The sequence below is a fragment of the Theropithecus gelada genome, chromosome 12 (assembly GCF_003255815.1).
Source record: "Theropithecus gelada isolate Dixy chromosome 12, Tgel_1.0, whole genome shotgun sequence".
In the NCBI taxonomy this organism is placed as follows: Eukaryota; Metazoa; Chordata; class Mammalia; order Primates; family Cercopithecidae; genus Theropithecus; species Theropithecus gelada.
This window is the reverse complement of record NC_037680.1, coordinates 83,877,173-83,896,921: the sequence shown is the minus strand read 5'-3', so window position 1 is coordinate 83,896,921 and position 19,749 is coordinate 83,877,173. Positions and strand designations below refer to the sequence as shown.

Below are 19,749 nucleotides of genomic sequence, written 5' to 3'. Positions count from 1 at the left end.
GGTGTCCCTATTCACTCTTTTCCCAGCATCCTGATTTTTCATCAAAGTCACCAACAGCAGGAGGGTTTCAGAGTTCATTAGATGTGATCATTCTATAATTAATTGGCATCTCCTCTTTTGCATTGTTCTCTGGCGCGTGCTTTATGGAGAGATGGCAGAATTGCTTTTTAATGAGCTTGTTACTGAGAAGTTGCTAAAGTGATTACATTGCTATGTGTGTGGTAAGAGCGGGTGGGGGAGGGATGGGGATTGTGTATTTTACTCAGGGCATCCTAGTAGCCCAGGAAGAGACACTACCCCTAAGTTCCAATCATACTGATCTTTTGAGCAATGGGATAATTTGGAAAAGTGGGGTTTACACAGAAAAGAGTGAGACTCGTATTTTTCTTGGAACTGGTCTTTGTTCTCTGCTTTGAGATTGGAGCTTAGGGGTAGTGTCTCTTCCTGAGCTATGAGGATGCTAGTAGCAGTTACCGTGATTGGTGGCTTTTAAGTGACCCTCCATCAGTGTGCTACCTGTGTGGTTTTTGCATACTGTTTGCATGCTGCGAGCTGAATAGGGAAAATCCCCAAAGGTGTAAGTGGAAGTATAAAAGCATTCTTGGAGAGAAATCAGTGATGGCATATAAGCTAGGAAAAGTGTTTGGTGCTCTGGGGGGCCTTCTGGGCTGTGCCACCAAAGAAGTGTGCAGGGGAGAGATTGTTGGCTGGAAAATGAGAACAACCTGGGCTTTAGTTCTAACTCTGCCACTATCTAGCTCTGTGACCTTGAGCCTGTTCCTTTACCTCGCCAGAGCTCATTGTCCACATCTGTTGAACAATCTGACTCTTAAGGCCCCTTTCAATTCTAATGTTCTGGAGGTCTATGAACTATTTTTGTGTAGTAGAGAAGAACTTTCTGAAGTTCAAATACATAATGTGTGACAGAGGAAATCACTGTTTTGAACCTCAGAGTTATTCCCATGGGAGAGTGAAGACTGACATTACTTCCTTGCACACCAGGACTTGGGCCTGTACTGCTCTAATTCTGAACTTAATTTCCTGTGTGGCTCTTGCTTGGTTCATAGGACAGTCTCCTAACATAATGATTATATCCCGTGGCTCAGGCAGAGACCCACTCATGGTTTCTCATCAGAATTTGGGTTCCAGTTCACCACTCCACATACACCAAGGCTAATGCTTCATGCTATTGTCAGTTTTTGCTTCTTTGATATTGTCCTGAAGGTAGTTTTTATTGATATTTCTTTCTTTGTAAAGTCAATGAGTAAAGTAATGGCAAGACATTGGAAAGACATTGCAGTGCTCCCAGGCTGGAGTGCATGACTCATCTCCTGGCCCCTCCAGGAAACCAGAGAAGGCAGAAAAGGGCAAGAATGTTGTGTTGTCTTGGGGCTGTGGAGTTCATGATTATGGACACTTTTTGAATTATTGGCACTAAGGGCACATCCTGCTTAGCATGGAGGCTGGACAGCTCTGGGAAAGCAGAGATTGTTTTTAGGGAGTCCAGAGCATTTTCTTCTTCTTTCTTATCCCCTCTTTCTAACAGAGATGTCAGGAGGGTGACTGTTAGGGTTGATGCATGATTTGGTGCTTTGTTTTTTTGAGCATTGTCTACTCAGAGTGATTACCAAGGTGGAGCTCATTATGTTACCTGGCACCTGCAACTACTTGCCTTATGTTGGACTAAAGTGGAAAACTCCTATAGGGAATTCACTCAGGGAGGCACCAGCATTATTAGAAAAGCAGTATTGCAGAGCAGTTAAGAGCTGAGCTTTGTGATCAGGTGGACTTGGGTTAATGTCCTCACCCTATCGCTTCCTAGATTTATGACCTCAGTTTCCTCATTTCTAAAATAGAGACAATTGTGTCTACCTCCTAGATTGTTTTGAATATTAAATGAGCAGATATCTGTAAAATACTTGTAAAAAAACAAAATACCTGATAGATAGTAAGAACTCATTACAGATAGTAGTGGGGTTGATTATAGCTATTACTATTGTTGTTGATATTAGTGATGACTGAGTGAAAAAAGAGCTTTGTAAGCCAGAAATAAGCCAGTTAGCCAAAGTTAAATACCGTAAAACAGCAAGAAGCTTTTTCCCTCTCGCTGCCAGTGGTTGATCAATGGGATGTGGGGTGATGACACTGTGAACACAAGTTACGGAGGATAAACCAGACATGCAAGCATTGGCCCATGGAAGTTGGCAGTAAGGCGGAAAGATCATGCCTTTCCTCCCACAACATAGTAAGCAGTTGCGTGGCATCCACAGAAGCATTTTGCCTGTAAAACCTTCCTCAGAGACATGCACAGAAGGGAAAGTAGGTGCTACAAGAAAGAGAAACAGATAAAAGGGGAGGTAGAGACAGGGATGGAGGGTGGGGAGAATATGAATTAATTTGGATTAAATGGATGAGAATCAGAAGTACTTATTTGGAATTGGTGTGAATTGGAGCACATGGGGAACTGAAAACAAAGGTGATAATTTATGTGGTGTAGATGAACTAAGAATAATGAAAAAAGCATGAAGGATGGAATCAAATTAAGTGCAAACATGTAAAGGAAATGGACTGGTAAAAGCTCGAGGGCAAAGGTATATGGAGATTGGAATTCAGGTTGGAAAGAGGCTGCTGATATAAGGCCTGGAGTTGGGAGAGCTGCTGACCAAATGTGGAAATGAAGATTTTTTAAAAATGGGCTCTGGTTGGATTCAGGCAAGCTATTTTAACACAGGACTCACTTTAATTCAGTCAAAATATTTCTTATCTTCCAGTTGGAGAGGTGTTTTGATACAGGAAAAAAAGGGAGATAGGAATACCATCCCAGAGAAAGAAGAGAAATATTTGCATTTTATTCTCTACAGTTGCAGATACATGCTATATCTCTTCTATGTGGTAATACATTGCAAAGGAGAAACAGTGAAGAAATGAAGTAAAATAAAATGTGTGTGTCTTCCTTTTATATGCATAAAGGAAGACAATACATGTTGGTAACATGGATTTGCTTGCATTGAATAATTTTTAAGGTGTTATTCATTTAATCTTTATATAGATAGAATTTACTGAGCTGAAAAAGATATGCATTTTTTTCCTTCTGTGGCTGTTTTTTGAGGATGCTGAATCCTTCAAAATTTTTGCCCTGGAGGATATTAGGCAATGAGGTGATTTTTTATTTATTATTTTTTAAGGTAGCAGATGTTCACATTGGTAGCTAGGGCACAAACACGGGTTGCCCAAGGAAGTAAAGTTAGAGATGGGGGTACTGAGCTGGAGGTGCAGGATGACGAGGCAAGGACTGGGACAAAGGGAATATGATGAAGTAGCAGGATTCAGTGAAAGGAAGCGTATAAAAATAGACATAAGGGCCAAGCGCTGTGGCTCACGCCTATAATCCTAGGACTTTGGGAGGCTGAGGCAGGTGGATCACCTGAGGTCAGGAGTTCGAGACGAGCCTGACCAACACCCATCTCTACTAAAAATACAAAAATTAGTTGGGCATGGTGGCAGCGCCTGTAGTCCCAGCTACTCAGGAGACTGAGGCAGGAGAATCGCTTGACCCCAGGAGGCAGAGTTTGCAGTGAACCGAGATTGCACCACTGCACTCCAGCCTGGGTGACAGAACAAGACCCTGTCTCAAAAACAATAAAAATATTTTTTAAATGGACATATGGTTTATTCATTGGGAAGAGCACTTAGTGTTGGCATGAGCGTAAAAATGTTCTTAGCAGCCAAGCCATTGCAGACCTTTCTCTCCTACTCTGTTTTCTGGTCTTCATATATTTTTCTTTCTCACGAATTCTACCATTATGATCATAGTTGTATTCATCTTCTTGAGTCAGCTAAATAATCCTTAATATTTTGATGAAAGGTAACTTTCACTTCCAATGTTAAAAAAAAAAAAACAACTTCATGCTCATTCTCAGCAAAAATCAAATTTTAAAAAATCTTAATAGTTTCTGTGTAAAAAAAGGAAAGAAGTATTTTCTACATTTCTTCTTAATTACTTCTGAGAAGAGATAAAAACCTTTCATTGAAATGGTGCTTTGTGCTAAGTGAACAGACTTTTCAAATTTGAAAATGCATATAAAGGCACGTCCACATTTATGTTACTATGCGTGAGTCATATTGGAAAAGTCAGGACAACGGCCATTCGATCTTTGATTCTTGGTCGCAGTGAAGGGAGATGTGAAGAAGCCTTGTTCTCTTTACGTGCTGCTTGGAGGACTCTCTCTCTAGACTGAAGTTGCTGTCACCTAAACCATGGGTGGTGATAAGCATTCTCTAGATTTTGTACTGAACAGTGTAACAGGATGCTTTTCAGGTGGAAAAGTAATACAAATGTGCAATTTGCTTAGCATTTTACATTTGCTTTGGGGCCCATCTTACTGAATCAGAAAGTGGCACAATCTCTAAGTTTAATCAGAATTTAGGGAACTAGTTTATTTTCAGATGAAAAGGTGACTAAAAATACTACAAACAGAAAGACCAGTGTAGCATTCAAAAGGCAAACAGAAGTTATGTCCTACATGTAATGAAAGGCCTTTAAAGTTTGAAATACAATTTTTTTTACTTATTCAACAAATACATACAAAGCACTTGCTATGTCCCAGACATTGTTCTAAATGTTTTACAAATATTAATGCTTTTAATCCTTAACTAACCCAATGACATAGGTACCATCTTATTTTATAGATGAGGAAAGTGAGACCCAGAGAAGTCAAGTAATTTGCCCAGTGTCACACAGCTCATCATAGATGGTCGGGCAAGGATTTGCACCAAAAAGTATTGCTCCAGTCGGAGTGCTCTTAACTTCTGTGCTTACTAATGAAGGCGAAACAAGTCAAATGAATTTTTGAAAAGTAACCCGTTATTGAGAGGAAATTAAAAACATATAGTTTAAATACAAATGGACAATGAAAACTAAATATCCTCTCTAAATAGGTGGATATTAGGAGGGTCCTTAAACATAGTGCCTCATCAGGTGACTGAGAAGCAGTACAAGGAAATTGCAAAGAAATGGTCTTCCATTCCAGGCCTGTTATTGTTACTGATAAAGCTACTATTTCATGGTCGTTACTATTTTCATTTTTTTTAACGTTAGTATTAAAGAGAGACATGCCAGTCTCAGTTCACGCATTAAAATGACAAATGTTAATACTCTGTCCCTATGAAATAAGAAAGGTCAGTATTATCACAACGTGGGAGAAACTGAGGACCCCCCCCCAAAAAAAGTAACTTAGTTCAGGCCATGCAACTCCCTGTTGTTAGAAATCAAATTGGACCCATGTCTCCTGACCTGTAGGCTTACATCCTTCTCAGTAGATTGTTTTGCCTCTTACTTACTGTTTGTGTTCCTCAGTCTTTCTGCGAACAGGTATTAAGTGCCCATAGATGTCAGGCACCGTACCAGGGAGTGACCAGCAGAGGAGACCAGGGTGGTCCATTCGGGAAGGAGTGCTAAAGGGCGGTGATGGGGCAGTAAATGAAAGCAGGGTCTTGCATCGGCAGTCAGAGGCAGCATGGAAGATGTGGAGATAACAAGTCGCTTTTCTCCTTCTGTACAGAGTGTTTATTGATGCTGTTCATCTTTTTAAATGATGCCAATGTTATAATATAGTAATTTATATAAATAGAAGCCCTAATTCAAGGTCAGGCATAGCAGCAGGATAAAATTAAATACCTCAGTGTGGAACTGTAGGGGGTTCATCAACCACTTTCAACCTCCTAGTGCCATAGATAAGAATTCTTTGAATTTATACAATAGCAACTGAAATGGGGCAATTTTAAGACATTAAAGGGCCTTTAATATGCCGAGACACATGGCTGCTAATGAAGTTTATCCATGTGTTGAGGCAGAAACTCATTAAACCCCGATTATGGGATGGAAACAAGAATAAGGGTTAAATGTTCAGTTCACAAGGTGGAGAGAGCTGAATAGGAGGGTTTGATAATTTGGATTTAGCATATTCAAGAGCTTAAGAGAAGTTTGAAAAGAAAGGGTATGAAGTGAGGTGGTGGAAAAACAATCACTGGGAAAATTTTCTGATTCAGTAAAATCTTAAAACTTTACCGCATGATAATTTAGCAGTGTGATAACTCCTAACATTTATGTAGATAAGTTAATGTAAATGTATATTGGGAAGCATGGCTTAAACTCAGCATATACACAGCAAGCACATTTATTTTATCATTATACTATGAAAATAAATGTAGGCTTTGTGGGATGCCTATTCCAGATGTCCTTTTAATGGATAATTGTTAGTCACAAAGCAAATAAGTATGTTAAAATAAGAATGGAGGAGAAAGAAAAACATGAAATTAATGGGTATTTCATCATAAACAATATTTTTGAACACCCACTCTACATACACTAGTCCCTGTCTTATTGCCCAGGACCTTGCTTTTCGACACAGAAGCCTGAAATATGGTTTCATAAAATCATTATATTTGGAACCTGATCTCAAAAGAGAATATAGCCTGGGTGGGGGATGTGGGGGAACTGGGAGGAAGGAGAAGAGAAAAGAGGAATCTCATTTCAGAAAAGGCAGTGAAAGTAATAGAATTTTATAAATTCTAAGGTTTCAAGGGTAGGCCAGTTCTGTTTGATAGACAAGAAAAAAAGAGGGTCATGAAAAGTCTGTGCAAATGAAAAAATGACATTGAGAAGGCCAAGTGTGAACTTTTAGAAAAACTGTTCCTTTTAATAAATCGATAATGTACAGAGGCTGTTTCTATTATAATATGAGTGTTAATTACTGTCATGATCATGGTTATCCTGTACATCTAATATAGGAAGGTTTGAGGAAAGCTCTGTGGAGCTTTGTAAAGAGTGAAGGCTAAGATGACGTTATAAGAATTGATGGTAGGCAGGAATTTTCTATGTTTCCTGAAGTTGAAACAATGGTGTAGTGATTGTGTTTGAATTAGAAAAAAAAAAAAACAGAGTTTAAGAAACTCATGTATTAATTTTTTTAAACAAGTTTGTTTTGAATGATCATCTTTTTAAAAAAGTTAAAATGTAAAGACAGATGAAAAATAATTTTAAAATGACCTTTCTTTGAAAAATATTCAGCTTGAATGTAGTAGAAATTACAGTTGAAACCTTGATAACGGATCATCAGGAAACAAACTTTTCATATAAGGAAATTAGTTCCGATGAGTAAATGCAGCTGTTTGGGAATCTAGTCCACCAGGGGCAGAATGTGTCATGTGACACTAAGCTCTGCTACTCTGGTACCAAATGGAGAACACCTAACCCTTTCCAGGCAGGCAGTTTCTATTTGTCTTCACCCTGATGGAGGCAAATTGGATGGCCCTGGCCAAACTTGTTTTCTAAAATACAGGTCTTTTTCTTCTGCATTCCCCACCTAAGAACCTAATATCTGATCCCTTCCTGTACTCTGCCATTTTCTGTCTTGCAGCCTTCCTCTGTCCTTCACAGCACAAAGGATCTGGTAGCAATACACTGTAGGCTGTTGTGGTCGGTGGATTGTACATCCATCCACCAGTGTATAACACTTTAATCTTCTATTATTAGTTTTTTAACCTTCAACTAGGGGAAACTTCATAGAATTTCAGTAGTCTGTAAACAGGTAGGGAGACATGATGGGGGAGTGTTGGGAACTGGGATGGCATTCCCCCACTTCACTCCAGCAGCATCCCATGTACCTCTCCTCTGCTACTGGATTTTCTACATTTTCTAAAAGTGGCTTCCTTTCAACAATTTGTTAATGTATTGACATGACGTTATTAAGCTAAATGTTGGTCGAGGCAAGATCACTTAAAATAATTAGAAGTTGGTGACTTTTTAGTGTGCTAGTTATTCAGCCAACCACTGGTGGAGTTACTCCTCATTCCTGCAATGTCTCCATGTTTGGTCACCAATGGTTGGTTATATAATGGAGGTGAAAGCACTTCAGTTATTTGAGGATGTCTGCAATGAGAAGAAGCTTAGCACGCTTTGTTCCGTATTTCAATTCACCCTACTTTCTCCTTCAACATGTATGTTTATGGAGCTAGGTGAGCTGGGGACTAACCCAGGATTGGACCCCATAATCTCGTAGGGGAGGAAAGATCAGAATGCCCCATTGCTGGTTCCTTATGAAGCCTCAGTCCAGCTTTGTCCTAAACCAAGCTTCCTTGGCACACCCCCTTCTTTTTGCACCTCACATCTTTTTTTTTCTTCCCTTCAAAAGTTATCTGCATTCATGTAAGACCTCTTTTATTTTGTTTGTAAAATAAAATACATTTACAGGTTAAAACTCCTTTTATATTCTAAACTACTCATCTGGTATTATAAAACATATACTGAGGCTTCTTTTGTTGTTTCTGCCTTTAAAATGTATCCCGTTTCCATTACTATAACATTTATGGAATTCAGTAAAGTGGTACATATTGTTTTCAGGCAAATAATGTAAAAAGATGTTTTAATTCCAACTTTGTTGAGCCATCATAGTTTTATCTGTTTCACTAGGTGAGCTAAAAATGATAAAAGCTATCAATCATTTTGTTGCAGGCAGGAAACCAGAAGCCATCTTTAGTTAATAAAGAACTTGACCTCCATGGTAGAGTACTGCCTACTTAGGTGTCTTAGGGTATCTAATACCTTCCTCTGGAGCCCTTGCTGTTTTCCTAGCAGGGATGTTTTGTAATAAGGACTATAGTTTGTTCTAATATGGAAGCCAGTGTTAAATGAGAGTGGTTCTAGGAGTCTAGCAGATGCCCTAAAAAATGTAGGGATTCTATCTGTGTCCTAATGAATAGAACCAAGACAAAGCTTGACTCTGGTACATATTCGAGGGTAAAGAGCACCAAGATATAGTAGGAAATATTTTAGAATAACTATGCAGTAGTCCCGTTTAAAAGGTTTCTGTCTTCATTTTGTGTGTTTATGTAATTTAATGTCATTTCATGGAATTCGTTGCTTGGTTATGAACTTATAACATGGTGTTTTGAATCCCCTTACTATGGGATATGCAACATCCTTCACCTGTACTGAACGTCTGTTGCAGAAAGGAAATAATGATTCCTCATATTGAATTCTCAATTGGTCATGAGCCTGTTGAAACTAGTATTGGTATTTTAAAAAGAGCAACAAAAGATACATCTCCCTTCCTTGATATAGGTAATAAGACGTTTTATGTTCCTAGTGTTCAGGAGAGAGTGTCAGAAAATCAATATGAATAAATTCAAGTACACAGAGGATTTACCCTATTTGAAAATGCAATGTGTGGCAAAATGACGGTATATATTAAATTTTTTTGTTTCACTTGCATGTAAATATTAGCATTTAGAAAAGGTGTCGTAGGCTACTTATAAATTTAGGCAGAGGGCAATTTGCTGGCTTTTTGTTTTTTTCATTCTTTGTTGTTGTTTAGTGTCTCAAGGCTTACAGCTAAACTGAATTTGAAACTAAATACTGTCATTACAGAAGATTTTTCGTGAGTTCTTCCAATTTCTCTGGGGATAAAATAATGGTCGCTGGAAGCAGTGGAGAAACAGTAATTAGGGCAAATAGTAATACTGTGCATGATTGAGGAAAATGTGAGAAAGGGAGGGGGAAAATGCAACAGACAGACTTGTACATCTTGTTACTAGGAAACCACATCAGCATTAAATACAGTGTGCTAATTGGCTATCCTGTTTCTTCCTGGGTACCAGCCTGGGCCTGCTACACAGCTGTTTCTGCTCTTTCTGGTTGCTAGGTAACTGCATCATTTGCTCCCCCCACCCCCACTTTGTATTCTGGAGGGTAATTGGCTACTTCTGCTCCTGGTGTTGCTGCTGGGTACCAGTCTGGGCCTGCTGCTCTGCTGTTTTCCAGAGGGATTTAGTCAGGAGGGAGGGGAGGAAAAGGGAGAGGAAGATATGCTGGCAATTAATGGAGCATAAGTGCAAATTCTACACAATGTCTGGCACCTGCGGCCCCTTATCCTGCCTTCTCAACTAAATCCTTTAGCTATGGAAACACATTAAAGTCTTGAAGTCTTTCTCGGCATACCTTATAAGTATAGTTTAAAGGAAACAAGACATTTGAAGACATCACTTAAATGACAACTTTGGTCTTCTTCAGGAAAAAAACTGGCAAAATATTACATACCTATATTTTGATATGAGTAGTAATAGAATTTGTGCAGATATTTAAAATACTTTATAACAAGACAGCATCTTTAACATCCTAAGGATAGTGCCACCTTATTTCTTAAATGGACCAAATTATTCTGTAGCCATTCTTCTTGATAGGAAATAGAATGGACTAAACACATTATGGGATTTTCCCAACTGTTTTATGATGAAGGAGTAAAGGGAGGCTTTCAGATACTTGACTTTCCTATCATGGGTTTTATTCCTTTGATGTGCACAGCACATGCCCTGGTGCTTTTCAGTGGGACATTGCATTTACATGGCCATAACACATTTTGCACCATAGCTGCTTTCCTGATGGCAAATGAACAAATGTGATGCAAAATCTAAAGTCAATTTTGTGATTTAAAAAACAAGTAAAAAGGTAATTACTTTACATATAGTTGTCATCTCTTGTTGAAGGAGAAGTTTTCATTTCATCATTATTGAAATTCTCACTGGAAGTGTGACAAGGAAGATTCTTTAGAAGTGAAGTGATGCTCCAAGGAGATTTCACTTTAAATGGTTGAGAAAGTATATGTAAATTGGGGCCCCTTGAAGAGGCAGCTTTATTCCCCTGGGAAGGAGCTGTTTTATTGAGAAAACTCAGAGCATGTTGTGTGACTGTGCACAGAAATAGTTAGCAAAGGCAACTCGTATTTGACACTAATGGCTGTTAGTGGTTTCCCATACTAATGAGATCCACCATACCCTATCACAATTGAAGCAGAAGGAGGCCTAGGCTGAGCTACAAGCCCTTCCACCATAAGATAAATTCAGGCTTTATGGAATCATTTCTACTTAAAATACCCTTAACATAGCAGAAGACCTCCAGCTAGGCTAGGTGATTGCTAGAAGATCGCAGCGTCAACACCTATCTAAAGGAAACCAATTAGCCCTTAGTAGTGCTCAAATTGCAAAAGAAAATCTTGTTATCAAAGAACAACTTACAGAGGGGGTGTAATATTATTTCTGTTATCTCTGTTAAAAGGACCAGTTGTTAATCACTCAAAAGCATTTGCCCATTAAATGAATTAGCCATTTACTTATGAAAAACCATCAGAAGTCAGAATATCCCTTTGTCACTTGACAAATTTTATATTCTGACTTTGGGAGGGGGGTGGTTTTGTTTGAGTATTTCATCTTTGTTGACAGCAGACTGTCAGAACAACAACTTTGCAAGGATATTATGGATTGTCCCTATTTGACTTAAGCAGGGTACAGATTGAAAAGTTCAAAGAAGTCTGGGGAGTTTGTCTTACCCAGCCCTCTTCTTCACCGATCGATTGAATGTGCTTATACAGCCTCACTGTGGCTCTAGCAAGACCCTGGAAACCCAAGGCAGAGGTCTTTGAAGGCTGAAGGTGGTCATGGTTAGTCCCAGTGATACATGGACATCAGTGCATACTTCCGAGCTTCCTCTCAGTGTACTCTTCTGGGAGAGCAGATCTTTTTTCTTCGGATGTCTCTGTGTTTAAAACAATAGTGAGAGTGCAGGCATACAAGCAAGCATGCTTTGGGGAATGAAGAAAGGAGGTATTCCATGGAGCTGCTTCAACCCCTGGTTCTCCTCAGTCCTGAAAACCTGCTTTGCTAATTCTCATGGCCACACAAAACTACTACCTTTGACATCAAGTAAACCGTTGACAGAATTGGAAAGGACGAATCTGATGGCTGCTAGTCCCCCAGCAGGGCTGCTGCTAAGCCTTAATGTGCTTGCGTGTGAATTAGAAAAAGGCGCCCTTTGCATGGGGCGGTTTCCCTGCGCTTGAGGAGCAGAGCCGGATTCAGCCCCCCTCAGCCTGTAGCTGGACACCCTGTGCTCAAAACCTTATGTGGCCTGTGCACACCGGGAGAGCATTCCACACAGATGGGCCTTCCCTGAACTTTTAAGAACTTCTGAGGCTAATAAGGGCATAGCAGGAATGGGAAAGTCACACAACGATTCAAGGAGTATATTGGGACATCCTATCAATGTCTGAAGAGGCCATTATGTGTGACAGCAAATCTTTGAGTCCAGCCACTCTCCCAAAATGTGAGATCATTAGTTGCCTAATGTGGTGGTTCTCAACCAGGGGAGATTTTGTCCCTTAGGGAACATTTAGCAGTGTCTGGAGACATTTTTCATGGTCATATATGGGGCTGGGGGTATGCTACTGGCATCTGGGAAGTGGAGGGCAGGGATACTGCTAAGTATCCTACAATGCCCAGGACAACTTTCGCAGCAAAGGATCGGGTGGGCCCAAGGGTCAACAGTGCCAAGGTTGAGAAACCCTGGCCTAATGCAATCTTAGGTGTCCTCTTCTCTGTAGGTTGCACTGCACCACTTGCGAAACATTTCCTAGTCCTTTAAGATGACCCACCCACCAGGTCTTGCCTTCTTCCCTTTTATGATCTTTAACAATATTGACTAAATGGAAATATTGCATTATTTATTATTTCTGTCAGGACTTAGATGATGTGCCGCTTTTCCCCTTATGATAAGAAAGAAATCTCTCTACCTCCACTAAACGCTTAACCTTCTAGATTGAAGATTCGTGATTGTGACTCTTCACAAGCCTCATGCCCTGCCCTTTTGCAGAGGGCTTCTGACCTGTAATAATGTGAGATTTTGCTGAGGCAGAGTTTTGATCACATCAGCTGCCAGGCTGGTACGTGGGAGGGAGGTGCTTTGCCAGGAAGTGGGCCTAGCTGACCAGGCGCTGAAGAGCCGCACCATCATATGGTATTGTCATTCTCCACCTGGGTACAGTGGCCTTGCTGAAATGTAACAATTGTTTCCTCGTTACCAAAAAGAAGATTAACTGTTAGTGAAGAAATAAAAGTGACGTGTTTTCTGTGGGAAAATAAAACTTTTATTGGGAAAACTGTATATTGCACTGGTATTTGCTACCTCAGTGCATTTCCTACTATTCACTGTTCTGGTTCACACCAGCACCATGAGGAGCATACTGGAAGCTTTTTGAGTGCTTAGGGAGAAAGGTGCTATTTCAGGTAGAAGGATTTAAATGGCCTTATCTAATGGACACATACTTTATGTCTGCATTGTGTCAGGAGCTGTGAATTATGCATTGGCTCTTTCAGCTACATTCACATGCATAGAAAATAACATTGTCAGACGTGTCATCCCCAGATACAATGGACAATATGCTATTATAATTGTATGGCATTGTCCTTGCTGTTTGGAGATAATACTGCTGACTTTATTCCTCTCATACATGTGAATGTGGCTGTAGGGAGTACGTGACAGCTGTGGCTTTTACATATATTAGCTTATCCCTTGCCACTTTAAGAGATTGCCATTAGTGAGCTGGCCTCGTGGGGTCATGCTAAGTACCATGTTTTGGATCCCAGTTGTTATCGGACCTTAGTTTTAGACCCAATAGGGAATTAGCAATATTATCTTGATGACCTGAAGATGCAGTGGGTTATTTAGTCGGCTTCCCAGAGCAGATGTGCTAAAGAAAGGGTAGGCTGAGGCATTCCTACTCAGATTGGCTTTGGGAGTAAGAAGGCAATTGGGTACCAAGCCTGGGAATGACTGCTTCCATGTTAGTGCATTACCCAAGTAAGCAATAATAATATCACTTGTATTGATCTTTACAGTTGCCAAGTGTTTCACATACATCCTTCCATTTTACCTTCACTTACTGATGGGGTAAGTCTTCTTATTGTACCCATTGTACAAATAAGGGAACCTAGGCTCAAAGAATCATTTTTCAAAGGTTTCACTGCTGAGCCATCGCAGAGCCTGCCCTACTCTGTTTTTCCTTTAGAGATCAGTTATTTCTTTTGGGGGCCTAAGTTAAAACAGTATAAATGAATTCAGTTTTGTTTATGGTTCAGAAAAATAAATGGCTTAATATTTGTTGTTATTTTGCTTGTTCAGTATAACTGCTAATTCAGAATAGCTAAGAAAACTGAGTGATTATCTTGTATATTCCTACATTCTGTCTATTTTGGTTGAACTTAAGAATCCTTGATCTTAGTTGGTTTTCCCCTATTTTAAGAAAGAGAGCTGGCTTTGAAGATGCAAACAGACACAAGGTATTGATTCTTGAAGTGATATCTCAGTACTAGTGCATTTGCATATTTTAGATAATTCTTGATGAGAAACAGCAAATAGAAACTTTTCTCTGAACCCCTTGAAAGAATGCATCTTAGCAATCCTCTTTATTACTAAGCTGGAAAATCCAAATGGCGATGCCTTAAAGAATTCGAAGGAAGCTATGGATGGGTGGATCTTGGTATGTGAGTTGTATGCCCCTCTCAGTTACACCAGAGCTTTGCTAGGTGAGGTTGAAGAAATGATTTCTGTGTATTTATTTTTGTTTGTATGATAAGTGTAGTATTCAGGATAATTTTATTTTATCTTTGTTTTTGCCCAGTTATTTGAGGATATTTATGGATGGGTTAGAAGTCTTAAGAATAAAAACCCTTGGTAAATACAGGAATTGTAAGTCTACTCATGGGCAAAGTTCCCATACTCAGGTTATGATTGTGCTTGATATGTGCAGCAATCTCTCCTCTGAATTCAGAAAAGCACACAGTGAAGAAGAATAGCTGCTTTCTAGCATTCTGCCAAAAGGATCTACAGGAACCTCAGAGTGAAGGGCACTTATATTATCTTCCAGAGATCTGAGGAAAGAAAAGGTATTAACACCAAAAGACAAATTCCTGGAAGGCTGAAGGAATAACACACATTACCCCTGAGGGCTCCACTCTTTTGAGGATTGTTTGTCTGTAGATATTTTTGTGTGTGATCCTGTGTTCCCCTACATCTTTGTATTTTCAAATTTCCCCTTTTTATTTCATTCTACCTGCCATGGAAATAACCTTAATAAATTGTTAGAATTGGCGGGGCGCCCAACCCAATTTGATAATAGCCTTTTCCTTGCTGATAATTCTAAGCATTTAGAATACTTTCGAGCCCACCTGTGTATCTTTCCCCCCACCCCCCCACAGTTAGATCTTAAAGTTGTGTGTGTGTGTGTGTGTGTGTGTGTGTGGTTTTCCTGGTGTGCATCTTATCCAAAAAGAATAGTTAATGAGCAAAGCCAAAAAGAATCCTTTGCAGCCAGGGAAAACTTTTCATACATCCTTCCCACTCCTGTCATTGTATGAACTACAAGGACCACAGGTACAAAGCTTGTGGGATCAATTACCGTTAGGCATTTTCTAAAAAATCTGTTGTGAGAAGAGTAAAGCAATAATTAAAATTAACTGAACAGCTTTTGCTCTATTGAGGCGTTAAATCTTTGTGTAAACACAATCACATTGTGCAAACATAGGTCTTTTTAGTTGGGTGACTTAGACAGCGAACCCACTGAAGTTTTGAGGTCTCTGGGTCAAGGGCCCATTTTGACACGGTTTGAGAGGTCACCTGCTCATTTGTGTCTGTGTTCTGCTGCAGAGAGAACTGTGAGCTGGTATGGTTCCTTGCCCACCACAGCACAAAGAAGAGCCGGCTGGCATTTGGCAGATAGCGGTCTGTGGCAAGGGGGAAGGAAATTGCACACAAAGCAAGACGGCTGCACACAGGAGCTGGTGGGGAGTGCTTGGGAACCTCTGGGGCCCAGGCAATGATGCGGCTTGAAGGTGGAGAAAACAGCAGTTATAAAATATAAATGTGTTTATGATTACATTGGGCCTATGCTATATAATTTTACACACACTCATATTTGTGATTTGCAGCCACAGCTCCATATGGAGGAGAAGCTTGCTAATTTACCCAAATTGATAGGGATGCCGCTGAAGATGATCAGATTGGTAGGAGCAGTAGCTGAGAAAAAGTGGTCTCCTAAAACAAAAAAGGTGGGGAGTACTGCTGTGTCAGAGGCATCCTTTGTTCATTTATTTTGATAAGCAGAGCTTGGCTTTAATTATTCATGATAATGCTTGCCCTGGAAGGAGCAGGCCTCTGATGCCACAGCAGCTGTGGGGTGCTGTTTGGTTCTCTGTGCAGTTAACACTAAAACAACCTGCCTAGCCTTTCTTGAGATTTGTCATGCTTTCACTTGTGAGAGGTGAGATGCCCTGACCTTTTGTTTACACCTGATACCCCTTCCTAGAGGGCAAGTATTGACTTGGCTGGAGTGGAAGAGAAAGCCTGAATGATAACAGCCATTTCATGATTTTCCCATCTTAGGCATAAGAACGCGAAAGCCTAGAAGATCCCAACAGTAGACACGCCCAGCTCATAAGTGACCAAGCTGGCTTTTGAGTCTGGGTCTGACTCCAAAGCCTGTCCCCTACAGCATTATGCTGGCATTTCCTAGAGAACAGGCCAAGAAAGGGACAGTGGAGCAGACCCCACCCTTCTTCCACCCCAGTCCATCCCACTCTCTGTGCTTTCAGCCTATTTCCCAGTCTTAGCATCCATTACCATCATTTCCGACAGCTTTCCAAAGTGTTTCTTGACTTGGCAAAATCTTGAGGCACTTCTTCTGGGACCTCTTCAGAAGGAAAGCACTTTGGAACAGCATGCACGAGTTCCAAAGTCCCCAGAGCATGCATGATTCGTGCTTCTTGCAGGGGAACTTCATGGAGACAGGCTGTTGTGACCCTAGGATGCTTGATAGACCTTTTTTTTTTCATAGATGCATAAATACCAGACGATGAATGCTGAATGGCTTGTCCACTCAGCTCATAGCAAAACCCTGGGAGGCATCCCTGATATATGTCCTTTCAATCAATTTTTTTTTTCATCTCATGGGTACTGCTTTCTAAATATGTTTTACATTTGTTTGCTTTTCTCCGTCTCTGCTGCTATAAGCAGAGTCATTTGTGTTTCAGGCACTATCTTCTTTCTCCTGGGCAATTGTAGAACCTCCTAGAAGTTGTAGAACCCTCCCCACACTGGCTCATTGCCTTTGGCAGCCCATTCTCCATTTTGTAGCCAGAGTAATGTTTTAAAGTTCAATTCTGGCCGGGCGCGGTGGCTCAAGCCTGTAATCCCAGCACTTTGGGAGGCCGAGACGGGCGGATCACGAGGTCAGGAGATCGAGACCATCCTGGCTAACACGGTGAAACCCCGTCTCTACTAAAAAATACGAAAAACTAGCCGGGCGAGGTGGCAGGCGCCTGTAGTCCCAGCTACTCGGAGGCTGAGGCAGGAGAATGGCGTAAACCCGGGAGGCGGAGCTTGCAGTGAGCTGAGATCCGGCCACTGCACTCCAGCCTGGGTGACACAGCGAGACTCCGTCTCAAAAAAAAAAAAAAAAAAAAAAAAAAAAAAAAAAAAGTTCAATTCTGATCATGTTATGCCTCCGTTTAAAAGCTCACAATGGCTGCCATCGTTCTTAAAGTACAAATTCTTAAACATGATCTCTAAGACCGCTTTCCCAATAGAAATGTAACGTGAGCCACATATATAATTTTATATTTTCTAGTAGGCACATTAAAAAAGTAATTAATCATACTAATTAGTTCTAATACTGTATTTTATTTAGCTCAATATATCCAAAACATTATTTCAACATGTAAATAATTGATAAACAATTATTAATGAACGATTTTACATTTCTTTATCTCTTTCTTCTATTAGAAAACCTTCAAAATCTGGTGCATATTTTACACTTAGAGCATGAATCAGTTCAGATTGCTCACATTTTGGGTACTCAGGAGCCACCTGTCCTAGGGTCTAAGAGACTGGTTCATGCAGGTCTGTTTAAGTCCTTTCACAGTCTGGCCACTGCCTGTTCTCTCAGTCCCTGCAGAGCACACAAACTGATACTCCTCTTTGATCAGCTTCTTGGTGAGGTGTGGGAGAGAATGTAGCAGAGGGCTGAGAGGACGTCACCCCTGCTAATGAACTGGAGGAAACAGGCCAACATAGAACCATCGCGTTCTCCCCTTCTGCAGGGCTTTCTGGAACAGCAAATAGGATGGACTGTGATGGAAGAAGGGTGGGGTCTTTTGCTTCTGTGTCCCTTTCTTGGCTTCTAGAAAACCCCAGCATGATGCTGCAGGAGAACAGGCTTTGCAGTCAGACCCAGACTTAAAAATCAGCTCAGCCACTTATTAGCTGGGTGTCTGTCCCTGGGCTTCCGTGTTCCCCTCCCTAAGATGGAAAAATCACCACCTACCTTGCAGGGCTTCTGTGAAATAGCACAGGTAAAGCACCATAGGGCTGCCTGATATGTAAAGAGCATGCCAGGAACAGGGATGTTATTACCTGGTGTTTCTCCTTCACTCCAGACCAGTCAGTACCCACCACTCAGAAAGGGGAGGCAGGTAGAAATGAAGCTTCAGCTCATCTCACACTGAGGTGCGGGTTAAGAATGAAATCCTTGCTTTGCTGTTGGCCTTGGGGGTTTCCATTTTTGGTCTATGTACAACTTGTTAAGTGACACAGATTTTTTTTAGAAGGTGAGGGAATGAAATGAAAAACATGCTGGTAAAGTTAATATGAGGTATTCTCTGAAAAAAAAAGTTTCTACCCACACAAAGGTCTAGTAGTCAGTAGTACCGTTCTGTGAGCTGAAAATGAGACCATGGGTTCTAGGGGAGGGCAGATGAGTTGTAGTTCGCACTCCTGGCTTCCCGTCTCAGTAGATTCGATTCCTTTGCTTATTCATTTTTAAAAAGTTAGAACAACTATTATATAGGTAACGTCTAAATAGTTCTGACATTCTTTCCAGTTGAAACATTTGTTTTATCAGAAAGTATTTCCAAAGGGAATATGAGCATTGATTCCACTTTAATTGTTGTTGCTTATATAAAAGGCAGAGTGAGGTAGTGGTTAAGCATGTGGATTCTGAAGGTAAGATGGCCTGAGTTTCAGTCTTGACCGTACCACATATAAGTTGGGTGAACTTGGGGAACAGCTTAATTTCTCCAACCCTCTATTTCCTCATCTAGAAAATGGGGAGGGATAATAGCTTTAGGGCTATTGAGAGAATTAGAGGACAGAATATACACAAAGGTTCTGTAGTGCCCAGCATATAGTGAGGGCCCAGTAAATATTAGCCAAGAGCTAATTTTACTTGGATTTTAAAAGCCCTATCACCCATTAAAGGTGGGTAGAATTGGACCACAAGTCTGCTGATGGTGATTATTTGAGGTGTTTTCTCTGCAGAGATGCATGTATTGTCTAGTTTGTTTATGTATAAAATTTTGTACCTTTCTCCTACACTTAGTTTTCTGCTATATGTATATCTACACGAGGAAGGAAAATATAGACATTTCATCAGAGATTGATTCTGCCATTCATATATTCATATATCCAATAGAAAAAGCCAAATATATCTCAGCAGATGAGATACGAGATGTGGTAAGATATGCAGCGTATCGTAGTAGTGTATGGGCTTTGGGCAATTTCTCTCCATGTGGTATTGGGTTTGTACTGTTTGGTTAAAACCCTTTGGCTTTCTAATCAATGCCACATTGTAAGTTGAGGAGTTGAGGCTTGAGGTCTTATCTTTGATGGTTGAATGAAACACCAGCCTCTGGAGGTGGTCTGCTCCTACCATCTCAAACTGATCTCTAACCATCTTAGCTAGAATCAGGTGATTGCAGGCTCTTTATTCACCAGAAAGGTATATTCAGGTACTGGGTGTTAATATGAGCCATGTTGCATAAAGGATTTTGGGGTAAAATATTTTAATAATTACCCTGCCTGTATAGTGC

General features: G+C 40.5%; 1 protein-coding gene across 5 annotated transcripts in view; it reads left to right on the top strand.

Annotated features, from left to right (window-relative positions):
• The window catches only part of KLF7 (Kruppel like factor 7), a 95,920-nt gene that overhangs the window by 45,147 nt on the left and 31,024 nt on the right, over positions 1-19,749 (top strand). The window lies entirely within an intron of this gene.